The 13,148-nt window shown below is 37.2% G+C and overlaps 1 long non-coding RNA gene across 1 annotated transcript; it reads left to right on the plus strand.

Moving 5' to 3' along the window:
* The first annotated feature begins 1,599 nt into the window (after positions 1-1,599).
* LOC107090516 lies at positions 1,600-3,510 on the plus strand. Its single transcript, XR_001481484.1, has 3 exons — positions 1,600-1,739; positions 1,859-1,979; positions 2,623-3,510. It is a non-coding gene; the product is annotated as an uncharacterized LOC107090516 (long non-coding RNA).
* Positions 3,511-13,148: the final 9,638 nt, after the last annotated feature.

Raw genomic sequence — 13,148 nt, forward strand, 5'->3', positions numbered from 1 at the left:
GGGGAAAACCCTGGAGAGGCGAGCGGGCCTGAGGCAGCTGCTGCTGGGGATTCCCAGTGACAGCGCAGCGCCTGGACTTTCTCACTTCAAAATACATTCAAACTACTTTTTATCCGCTGATCACAGCTAATATACCGTAGCAACGCCGCTCTCTGCCTTTAATCACAGGAGCAGCAGACGCATCTGGACACAACTTACTGGACGTCTGATCTTAATGCCGAATCAGAAATGAAGCAGCAGACGCTTTTTTGATGGTGTGAACGTAGCATTAGACTTTCTGATTGTTTGAATTACCTATGAAACATAAAATTGTACCTAAAAATGATCTCATGTCTTCCTTATGAAATTTCCACCTCTAATCAAGCACAAATACTTCCCATTATCAGGACAATAGTGTTGGAACAAAGACATAAGGTTAGCTGCATTCAACCTCAAAATGCAGGAAATAGGATTTCAGAGTCGAAATCTGGACCAGGAACCCTGATGACATCACAAATGAGGAATATGGGGAATTCTACAAGGGTCTGACCTTGTAGAAATCACCATCTTCCTGGGGAGGATACCCTGGACCCCCCTACGCCGTGCAAAGCCTAAAGATTTGAAACACGGAGGTGTACGCCCTATGAAATATTCCTAGCTAAAGGCCTGCTCTCCAACGTCTGCTCCCAGCAGCCAGAGAGGCTGAAAAAGTCAAACATAAAGCAGAGCTTAAACATTACTTGAAACAATATCAGCTGAAGCTCCAGATGTTTTTCTAAATAGCTCCAGAAAATGACTCAACATCTTTCATTTAGTTCCCTGTTATGATCCACTCCACCATAACCTGTGAATGAAAAGAGAAAGAAAATAGAAAATATAATTAATATGCACACAGCGAATTTGCAGCTTCATGCACAGAAAAAAAAAGCACCGTTTGTCGATCCATCCTTTCACAATTCATGATAATGAGTCATCATGAAGAGCAGATTTTTACCTGAGCTACAGTTTAGCTAATGATCTCCAGCTGTGATGAAAAATAGTAGGAGGCCTCTTTGAAATCAGGCTAATTACCAACAACTGGTGCCGATGTTAAAGGAGATATTGCTGCTTCTTCCATTTCATTGAAACGTGAAAAAACATTTACGATTAATGTCAGGTCTAAGCACCTGAAACATCATACATCCATACAGGGAAAGAAAGAAGGCACAGAGACAATTAATTTAGTTTTACTCGCGAGGAGAAGAGGAAGGAGACTGCAGAGTTTACAATCTCCACGCCACTCTGCCGGTCTTCAGCTTTCTGCTCGCTATTTATTGAAGTCGGGGGATGTCCCTAATTACACCAGCTGAGGTTTAACTAAAGGGGAAGGGNATCACACATTATACATCATAACAGTTCATTAGAACACAACCCATGAAACACAAACGGAGTATAAATAAAATATTTCTAACAGTTATCATTGGCAAAACAACGATACAAGAAAAACAAACATTGGCCTAAAAGTCAGCCGACAGATGAACCAGTTCGACCTTTTTTACATTAGAGGCATAACGAATAGCAGGAAGTGTTATGGATGGCGGCATGAGCGGCTTCTGACGCCTGTTCTCCTGGTTGACAGTATAAGATCCTGAATGTCCCGCTGTCGTCCCACCTGGCGGCGAACCACTTCAACCAGCAGCAGGCGGAGCAGGAGGAGCGGATGAGGATGAAGAAGCTCACCCTGGACATCAACGAGAGGCAGGAGCAGGAGGACTATCAGGGTACGCCACCAGGACCCCTGGAGGCCCGCCAGGAAAACCAGAACCTTGTTTTGATGAGTTCGTTATTTGACTAACCAACAAAATGTTTCATTGATCCCTCCGTTCTGTGCGTCTTACAGAGATGATGCAATCTTTCGCCCAGCGTCCGGCGCCAGCCAACACCAACCGAGAGCGACGGCCCCGCTACCAGCACCCGAAAGGCGCTCCCAACGCCGACCTCATCTTCAAAACTGGAGGAAGGTGAGGCGTCCAGAGCTGCCAGGAAGCAAACCAGGAGAATGTGACGCCCCTGGGGCCTCGTTTAGATAAGAAAAGTGCAATAAAGGAAAAGCAGGAGGCCCAAGGCAGGCAGAGAGACCAGAAGCCGAGCATCTGAGACGGCGAGGAGAACCCAGACGGCGAGATATTGTAACATTAATGACTGTTTAAGAGTAACTGGGCTCTGCTTCTGTTGTGTGTCTGTTTAACTGCAGCTGTTTGGCTTTTTATCTGGTTTTCCAGATCTTTGCTGCTCCATGGAAGCCAACCAGACATTTTTAATTCTTATATCCTCATATTTTTACTTTGTTTTCCTTTCAGCTCCTTCATCACATCTTTCCTTCCTGCTTTAGATGCCAGAGTTTAGGTTTTCAAACTATTTATCTTTCCTCCCAAACCATTTTGCTTTTAAATCTCCGCTTCAGATGTAGAAATTTATGAGATGTGAAAGTGGATCTAGGAAAGAAAAGAAAGAAGTTGCTGTCTGAACTCCTCTTTAATTCTTCTGCAGCCTCTGTAGAAACGACGTTATAAACCGCAGCTGAAGGAGTTTCTACAAGCTGCTGTCTGCGCTTTAAGCTGCAGCTCTGCTCGTCTACAGTAACTGTCCTGCTCTTTCCTCCAGGAGACGCTGATCGGAGTCTGGGCCCGGGCTGAACGAGCGAGCGAGCATCAGAGAGAATGAGCCAGCAAAAGAGAGAGAGAGAGAGAGCGAGGAGGAGACGTGAGGGGAAAGCGGTCGCAGGCGGGAACGAGTCCTCCAGACGTCAGGACTGTCCAAAACCCTCCTGACCTGAACTCACACTGTTAGCGAATCCAGAGGTCTGTGGGGGGGGGCGGCGTATGAGAGGCGGCATCAAGAGGTCAGAGGTCAGGGCTCAGACAGGGGCTCTCTTTCTTTTTTGTCTGTTATCTGAAATGACAGAAAAAATGCCAGCAGTCTGGACTGGAGGACAGACCACACGCACCTGAGCAGCGGACCGGCGGGCTGGGGGGGCTTTAGCAGCTGTCACCGCACCAGCTGGAGGAAAAATAAACTGCTTTAAAGAAGAACATGTCTGCATATTCTTCTTTTTTCTTTTTGGGAACCAGTCGGATCCACAGAGACTCTCAGAAGGCGATCAGTTTCCGCTGGTTTTTGTTCCGCAAAGCAAAGAAGTGAATCTTTTCAGAGGAATCATGAAGAAGATCAGAAAAAGGATGAAGACGAGGTGGAGGATGTCCGCTGATCACTTCCTAGAAGTCAGGAAGCGTTCTTAATCTGTCAAATATTCTCCTGATAAAGAAAAGCAAACATTTCTGATAAGATGCTGAGAACAATCTGAGGCTGCAGCTGCTTTCTTCCATCACCACAGATCTATAAATGTTAAACAAAACGTTTAAATCTGTTTTTTTATTTCATGGTTTATTACAGTTAAGAATATTTGTTTAGCATTTGCTAGTTTTTCATCAGCTGCAGATTTAAGTTTAATGATTTTATTTTGGGCTCAATAATTGACCAACAATCATTTCCAGAAGACTTTAACAGTTAGAATCGTTCTGCTTTTTCCCTCCATTTGAAATTAAAGTTTCTGATCTATTTTTATTAAAAAACTAAAGAAAAATATCTTTTTTTTCCCCTGCCAGGCAAATCAGGTAAAAACCCGAACCCATACTGGAGTAGTATCTGGGTAAATCCCTCAGTGGGCGGGGCCTGATGCTAGACTTTAAATGCTCAGTACCTTAAATATATCAACTTATCAAATATTAAACCAAAAAGGCCTGTTTGATGCTCTAATATTGATGGAAAGCCTGTTTATTTCCCTTTAAAATTCATTTAACATGAAAATCTTAACAGATCCTGTTTGTTCCAAAAAAGTTCAAAAACAATCAACTGGACTCTGTCTTCATGTTTTAAGACGTTTCGCTCCCATCCAGGAAGCTATCATCACTACCTCCCCCCCCCTTTCAGAGACATAGACAGGTATGGGGCATTGCAGGCTAACAAAGAAGCCAAACGACCCCCATTCCAAAGGGGGGGACCCGTTCATCCGTTTCTATTTGCATGTTTTCTAAACTAAAACCAGGCTTTGTTTTGGTCCGCTCTATAAAACCTGGAACTAAACAGTTTTTCTGACATTTTGAATTGAAAAATCTTCCTGGATGGAAGAGAAACGTCTTCAAACTTGGAAACAACATCCAGTGCATAGATTGATGATTTCAATTAATCAGGAATCACAGTTTCTCTTTTCTAAAACAAACCAATTCTATCGTCCAAGATGTCCGTCCTCTATCTGAGAAAACCTCCAGTATTAGAGAGGAGAGGACGGGACGCCCCGCCTGCGGTCTGTATGAGACCAGCTTCCAGTACTGGTCTAAGAACGGCCCCACAGCAGTGTGACCATCAAGAGGAGAAGCTGGTTTCTTTACATGCTTCTCTCTAAATTTACCAAGTTGGTTAAAATAGTTTGATTTCTAATTTTCCTTGAGAATCTAAATTTTTTTTTTATTTGAATTAAAACAGAGTTTCCTTCAGTATAAAGTTAATTTCTAAAACGGTTTAGATGGAAACTTAAATCAGTTATTTATCCATTTGTTTCTAAGCACTTTGATCTTTTAATTGATTTTAATCAAAAATAAAAACGTTAATTAGTGGAAAATCCTTCAGCATCACATCAGTCACACCCTTTTTATCCCTGCTGATTAATTTAACACATTTCCACTGATCTGCATACATTTATTTTATTCCTTTTTTGATATTTTTTCCTGAATGCTAGTAAAGTTAAAAAAAATCCATTGGTCTGCATCTTTACAGCAGTCCCCCCCCCCCTTTTTTTATTTTATTTTGGTCATATGTAAACAAACATGTAAAATTAAATCAAATCTAAAGCTGAACAGTAGATGAATGTGATTTAAAAGGATGTTTTGCTCTGATTGGACAATAATTCAAAGCAGGATCGTTAATAACAGCAGCAGCGTCTCCAAACATCAGAGACTTTTTATCTCCGGGTGGAAATGGGATCACTGGTGGACATCTGGGTGTAAATATTTATCATGTTCCAACCTTATTCAGACAAAATGATAAAATATTATCTGTATGGTTTAAACTTGGATCATGAACCTTCATCTTGCTTTGATTGCAGTTTTATCTTCTTTTTTTCGGGCTACTTTCTCCTTCCTGGGACTCTGCTTTACAGACGATCTCTGCTTTGGTGTCTTAGATGAGTTCAATGTTTTAAAGCTTTAGATGGAGAAATATATTCTGCCACTTTGGCCTTTCTGCACATTCTTTTTGTCGTTTTCTGGCCGTGCTTCAAGTTTCTTTGTGCTCTGTGAAATAGAAAATGAAGCTTTGTGTCACCGCTCACGATGATGAGATTACAGCGCAATAAATGTGTGGAGATATTGGATGTTTGTTTTTGTTTTTTTCTCCTAAACGGGGTCTGTGCTGTATTCCCGCCAGCCGAGTGTTTTTAGGGTGCGTCTTGTTTGTCGAGGTCTAATTACAAGGCAGCGAGCGTATTTCCTCATTTCCTGCCACAGCTTTTCTCTAAATGCTGCACAGAAATGTGAAGCATGGAGAGAATGAAAGCTGTTATGAAGAGGAAAGATGGTTTAAAGTCACTCAAACTGTTTTATGGGTTTACTGTCTTTCTCTGCGCATTAAAAACCCTTTGTAGTCTGCAGAGCCAGAGACACCCTGCATTAAAAACAAGCTGCAGGGATCCTCCCTTTGAGGTAAAACTCATTTATAAATTCATTACGCATCCTGATACATTCAGAGCCTTTATTTCCTGTTTTATGTAAGCTCAAAAAAACATTTTAAAACATGGATGTCAGGATTTGTAATCATCATACAGTTTGTCAGAGTACTTTAAAACCAGTGGATTTCAGAAACCAGGAGGAAACCTGAATCATCACAGTCAAAACCTTGTGAAGCTCCTTTATTTATTTATTTATTTATTTATTATTATTCTTTATTTTAAATATGCAAGAGAAAAACAAACAAAATAAAACAATGTTTTAAAACATTGGAGAGAAAAACAACAAACAAGGTACCCTTCTTTCCTAAGTTAAAATACCTCCATTATATGTGCGAAAAGCAGTAGGAAGAAGTAAAACTTCTGTGCTCCTACCCCTTTAATTCTTGTATTTCTTCAATTTACAATATTTATAATTATGTTGCTATATATATATCCATATAAATACATACCTGCCTACACATATACATAGATAAATATATATACAAATAAAAAAAAAAACACAAACAAAACTTTCCATAATGCTTCTCTATACCTTTTGAAAATAATTTCTTTGTACATTTTTTTGAAAAGGAATAAGTTCGGGTATTGCTTTACACTGCAAAAAACGATCTGGAAACAAGTAAAAATGTCTTAAAATTAGTGTATTTAGCATAATTCAAGCACGTAAATAATAATATTTGCCAATGGAATTTGTATTTTTACTCTTAAAATGAGATAATTAGATAATATCCACTTGGAACAAGACAACGCAATTGTTTTTTCTTATTTTAGATGTAAATTGCCTTATTCCATTGGAAAAGTGTAGCACTTAACTGCTTAATTCAAGAAAGAAATGCTCTTTTTTTAAAGAAAAATAAACTTATTTAGATTTCAATTTTTTGCAGTGTAGGTTCTCATTCAGTTTGTTCCACAATTTAACTCCGCTAATTAGTCTCTATTAGTCTTAAAATTTCCCCTTAAATCGTCCCCTCCCTCCCCTTCAGAGAACATCTTTTGGATATTCCCAGGCAATAGGCTACGTCTTAGTTTGATCATGAATACTGTAATTTGTTATTCTATTAAATCCTGGTATTTTAGCAATTTAGATTTTAGAAATAATGAGTTATGATCCCGAAGTCTGGCGTTGTGATTGATTCTTATTGCTCTTTTTGCGTTATGACTAGTGGCTGTAGTGAGTGTTAAGTGTTTCCCCAAACCTCGACACAGTAATTCAAATAAGGTAACAGTAGTGAGCAGTACAGGATGTGAAGTACTTTGGAATCCAGAATGTACTGAAATACTTCTGGACAGTTTGGTTTTGATGTGTTTTATATGAGGCTTCCAGCAAATCTTGTCATCTATGATCACTCCAAGGAATCGTTAAATGTTTTAATTGAATGGACAATCCTCGCAAGGCTGCTGGTTTACCTTTCCCACCGTACGTTTTCCCTCCACTAAACTTTCCATTCATTTCTTTAGGTTAAACACTGTGAACATCCAGCGTCTGGAACAGTTCTGTCGCCTCCAGGTGATTTAGAGGCTTAGGAAACCTCTTCAGGTGTTTTTCAGGCTAATTAGATGATTGGGGTGTGACGCCATTAGCTTCCAATGTTTAACCTATTTACAAAATCCCAATTTTATGAGACTTTGATTTAAATTTATTAAACCGTAGTCACCAAAAAATCAAGATAAAGATTAAATTGATAAGGTGTTGAGCAGCTGAAAAAAGTGAAACCTTTTAAATGTACATTTTTAAAACATGTCAAATAAAAACAGTGACACAGATGTCAAGTTGTTATGCTGACTAATATTAGTCACCCGTTCCAACTTAGCTCTTGAACGTGGTGTGCTTTGGGCGGGACGTCATCCAAGCCTCCAGCTGCGACCTGCAGCCAGCATTCAGCCGACTGCTTGCTTTCCAAATAGTTTCACACACTACAGCTGATTTATAAAATAGTTTTCGTCTTATGTTTCAATTCATAAAAGGGAATAAAACTGTATTTTGCATATTTTACTGCACTGGAAAAACAATCTACCGTAAAAATAANCTCGCAAGGCTGCTGGTTTACCTTTCCCACCATACGTTTTCCCTCCACTAAACTTTCCATTCATTTCTTTAGGTTAAACACTGTGAACATCCAGCGTCTGGAACAGTTCTGTCGCCTCCAGGTAATTTAAAGGCTTAGAAAACCTCTTCAGGTGTTTTTCGGGCTAATTAGATGATTGGGGTGTGACGCCATTAGCTTCCAATGTTTAACCTATTTACAAAATCCCAATTTTATGAGACTTTGATTTAAATTTATTAAACCGTAGTCACCAAAAAATCAAGATAAAGATTAAATTGATAAGGTGTTGAGCAGCTGAAAAAAGTGAAACCTTTTAAATGTACATTTTTAAAACATGTCAAATAAAAACAGTGACACAGATGTCAAGTTGTTATGCTGACTAATATTAGTCACCCGTTCCAACTTAGCTCTTGAACGTGGTGTGCTTTGGGCGGGACGTCATCCAAGCCTCCAGCTGCGACCTGCAGCCAGCATTCAGCCGACTGCTTGCTTTCCAAATAGTTTCACACACTACAGCTGATTTATAAAATAGTTTTCGTCTTATGTTTCAATTCATAAAAGGGAATAAAACTGTATTTTGCATATTTTACTGCACTGGAAAAACAATCTACCGTAAAAATAATTAAAACATTTCTTAACTTAAGTGTATTTATCCTTAATTTGAGTAGGTAACTTAGACAGTTTGCCAATGGAATGAGTATTTTAACTCTTAAAATAAGATAATAAAAAAAAAATGCACTGGAAATAAGACAATCCAATTGTGTTTTCTTATTTTAAATGGAAATTGTCTTGTTTCATTGACAAAATGTCTCTTTTACCTCCTTAATTCAAGAACGAATGCACTTATTTTAAGAAAAAATGACTTATCTAGATTTGGATTATTTCAGTGTGGAGATCAAGGTTCGTTATGACAAGAGATTGTTTATCTTGCACTGGAAAAACGATCTAGAAATAAGTAGAAATTTCTTAAATTAAGTGTATTTACCCTGAATTTGAGTAGGTAGGTGAGATAGTTTGCCAATGGAATGAGTATTTTCACTGTTAGAATAAGATAATTAGATAACATGCGCTTGAAATAAGACAATACTATTGTACTTTCTTATTTTAGATGTGAATTGTCTCGTTCCATCGGCAAAATGTTTTACTTTCCTCCTCAATTTAAGAAAAATTGACGGATATAGATTCAAATTTTTTGCAGTGTGCTGTTTCTTTTGGATTAAGATGTTCATTCAGGGGGTTCAGTGAGCTTTAACAGGAAAAAACTGCTGCTTATAGCAAATTTTCAGGGTTTTTTTCCACATTAATTAAAGATTTTGGGTAGAATTATACTTCTAAAAGCCTAGAATATATAGACAAGAAGTAGCAAAGTAATAGAAAAACACCAGACCCAATAAAAATGACAGCCGTGCTGCTGTGTCTAAAAAATCGAAATCTACCCGTAGATAAGTCCTTTTTTCTTAAAATAAGTGAATTTGTTCTTGAATTTAGGAGGTAAAAGAGACATTTTGCCAATTGAACAAGACAATTTACACTTATAATAAGGAAACACAATTGCATTATCTTACTTCAAGTGCATTTTATCTAAATATCTAATTTTATAAGTAAAAATACTCATTCTATTGGCAAATCATCTTATTTTCCTACTCAAATTAAGGGTAAATACACTTAATTTAAGAACTTTTTACTTATTTCTAGATCGTTTTCACAGTGTATGACTAAATCATTAACTGATGGGTTGTGTTTAAAATAATAGGAATATACAGTTTGGTAGGGGATCCTAGTTATGGGAGAAACTCTCATTGGAATCTGCCTTTTCTTGTACACTGAATTTTTATCTGGTAAAAATTTGCCTGCAAAAAATTCAGCTGCTAAAAATTCGACCTCAAATTTGTGACCTTTTGGTGAAAATCCAAAGCAATCTACAATCGATGCAGTTGAGCAGCTTCTAGACAATGAAATGTGTTCATTTGGTCACGTGACTCATGGGCATAGCTTTGTTATTGGCTGAATAAAGCTGAATGAGGAGTTTTTTCTTGTTAAATAGACATGATTACAAAACTTTAGGTAGCTACTAATAGACAGCCATCTGATCGGACTGGGTGAAATAACTGAGCTGATCATAGCTAGTTCAGCACCCCCGTCTACTAGGGGTGGGTTTTGCTAAATAAGTCACAATGCGATTCTATCATGATGTATCACGATACTTGAATTATTGCGATGCATTGCAATATTTTCTCCTCCATGTTTTGTTTTTTAATGACTCGGCGCAGTATCCCGCGTCCGGAAATGCTTGTGACACAAGGCAGTGTGCGTCAACACATCCGCAGCGACATCTACTGGACTAAAAGTTGTATTACACTTGTTTTTGGCTGATGTTCGCCAACCATTCATGCAATTTTATTTATTCATTTTTTTTAAATTAATAATCGGTACTTGGCGTCAAGAATCGATGCAGTAGATCACAAAAATTAGAATCACGATGCATCATCATTACGATTATTTTGCACACCCCTACCATCTACCAAGGCTCTTGCTTTGATTTGGAAGAAGCGGCCGGTGGCAAACTTTTTTTTTTTCTGACTAAATTAGCTAATTTCACTTCCTAGAAGCTGCTCAGCTGCATTAAGTGTAGATTGCTTTGGCTAGAGTTCACCAAAAGGTTTTTTTGCAGGTGAATTTTCTCCATATAAAAGAGCAAGGAAGTCAATGTGGAAGAAAATTCAGTGTTTAAAATTCGGTGTTAAAAGAAATTCAGTGTTTAAAATTCGGTGCACAACAAAAGGCAGATTCCAATTGGACAGTTTTTCTTCCATACTAATTAAAGAACAGAGGCAGCAGAAGTGCATGCTAGTTAAAGTTAATTCCTGCAATAAAAGCTAGATGTGTCCGCTCATGTTAGCTGCACTCTTTACATCAGGGGTCACCGAGTGTTATTGGCGAGTTATTGGGAGCCTTCACTGTAAGGCCTGCGTATTGGAAACAGGGAGGAGTCTTTAACCAGAGCTGTTTGTTTTTCTGTTAGTTTTTATCTCATTTGAAGAGACAGTTAAAACTAGATATTTACATACTCTGTAAAAAAAAAACAAAAAAAAACGCATAACCTTTTTGGTCATCTATGACTAATAAAATTATTATGAAAAAACAATTGTCTTCAAATTTAGAGTGATTGGTTCAAATTCCTAGATAGCTGAATGCAGATATAACTCTGTTCTGGAAGGGAACTGAGTCTTTAGGTACAATATATGAATCAACCGCTAAAAACATTGTGAAGATTCTGAATAAAGATAGATGAATCGCCTTTATGTTCCACCATCATCAGAATCAGACATACTTTAATAACTGGACTGAAATGCCGCTCAGATAGGAAGAAGCCAATGCTATTTTACTAAAAAGCTACATAAAGTTTCAGAATACTGTTGTAAAAATATGCTTAAAGACAAAGACGTCTCCTTTTGTTGAAATGTTCAGTGGTGTGCTGAAACAAACAGAAGCCTTTAGATATAATGAATGACTGAGAGTCATCTCAAGGTGATTTTCATCTTTCAGCAATTTTACTAAATGTGTTTCCAATAGATGATTTTTCTTTTTAACAGAAAGTGAAGGATAGACAAAAGAAAACAGACTCAATAAAATATGTATTTTTAAATAGAACAATATTATTGGGTAAAGATTTTGATGAAAGCTTAGACGCTGGTGTGAAGTTTTGTCAGCCAACTCCATCTGCGGCTTGAAACTCATTTAAAAATAAATAAATAAAATCACAGTGAAACCGGCTCGATAGTTTGAATAGATTATCTCTAAAGGGATCATTTTAGGCCTTTTTTTTAAAGTCGATGCAAAATTCTTTTGTTTTCTTCATATTTCTTCATAAAAAAAACTTTATCTACAGCCTAAAACAAAAAGATGTTTCTTTTTCTTATTGCTAAGAATCTTTCATGAATTTTCTCCTTTTATCTGTTTTTGATTTCATTTATAAAATTATTAGTTTTTGTTTCAGAGCAGAAAGTTGTCTCTAGAATCTGAAGATGCAACCCAGTCCAATAATCCTACATCTATTCTGACCACAAACTGCAGAACGTTCATCAGATGGTTGAGATTTACATGAGATCTGGAAAAAATCCTTTTTGGTGAACATTTGTTTTCTAGTTTCACTGCCATTCCTGTATGAGATCAGCTTTTAAAAAACTGCTGTTAAAAAGAGGCTTTGTACCAATTTAAAGAGTCCGTCTCTATCAAGCCATGTTCAGAGTTCTTTCTAGGAAGGACTGACACAAGGAGAGTGGATAAACTGGATGTGAAAGGCGCTGTTAAATAAAATGTATTATTATTATTATTATTATTATGCTCTGGCAGTCAGTTATTTCTAAAACAAATAAAGGAGGAGGAGGATACATCCTTGGGGAACACCAGTGGAAGAAATTTAGATTAAACCCAGTTTTTATTTCTGACCTTTCATATTTCAATGTAAAATAAATCATTTTGATCCCAGTGAAATAGTGTGAGATGTCCCTAGAAGTAAAAACCAACATAATTACCCGAATTATTATAGTTTCAAAAGTATTGATATCAAATGCTTAGAGAAAGTTGGTAAACTTTGTATTTCCTGGCAAAAAAATATGACATTAAATAATTATTTTTTTAATCCTAGCTGACCTGAAACAGTAAAAAAAAATAGCCTAATTTAAAGTCAGATGATGAGAAAAAAGTTACTTTCAATCAAATTTAGCTTATTTTTTAACTGCCAATTCACAAAACGTCGTCTCAAGGCATTTTCCAGTTCACCAGATCATCCAGTCAGATTGAGTCAAAGTTTTCTATCCAAGAAAAGCATGCTTGTAGTGACAGTGGAGAGGAAAAACTCCCTTTGAACGGGAAGAAACCTCCAGCAGAACCAGGCTCAGTGTGAGCGGCCATCAGCTGAGGCCCACTGGGGTCTTTAATGCAAATCTAAGCAGAATTTATATTCTATCTTTGTCTTTTTAAAGTGTCGGTAATAGATTGTTTTCATTTTCTCTTTTAAAGCTGGAAACCCCAAAATAATTTAGACAATATCAAACTTCATTTTTTTTTTATTTCCCACATTCAACAAAAAACAAACCAAAAAAAAAAAACAACCTGGCTCATGATGTTATGCTTTATAAGGGACAAAATATAACAACAGTTATATTAAGATATACATGATATACATTATCAGGACATTTCAGGCAACAGCAGCTTTTATTCTGCTGTCATTTTTTTTTTTAACAATAAACGCAGATGCGTGTTTCACAAAGACATCTTCTCTTAGAGTATTTTCAACAGAATGTTCTGTTTTTTAAATGCACCATTAGATACTTCAAAAAAACTGTAGATGAACTACAGAG

This window comes from Cyprinodon variegatus, unplaced genomic scaffold (genome assembly GCF_000732505.1).
Source record: "Cyprinodon variegatus isolate N-32 unplaced genomic scaffold, C_variegatus-1.0 Scaffold298, whole genome shotgun sequence".
In the NCBI taxonomy this organism is placed as follows: Eukaryota; Metazoa; Chordata; class Actinopteri; order Cyprinodontiformes; family Cyprinodontidae; genus Cyprinodon; species Cyprinodon variegatus.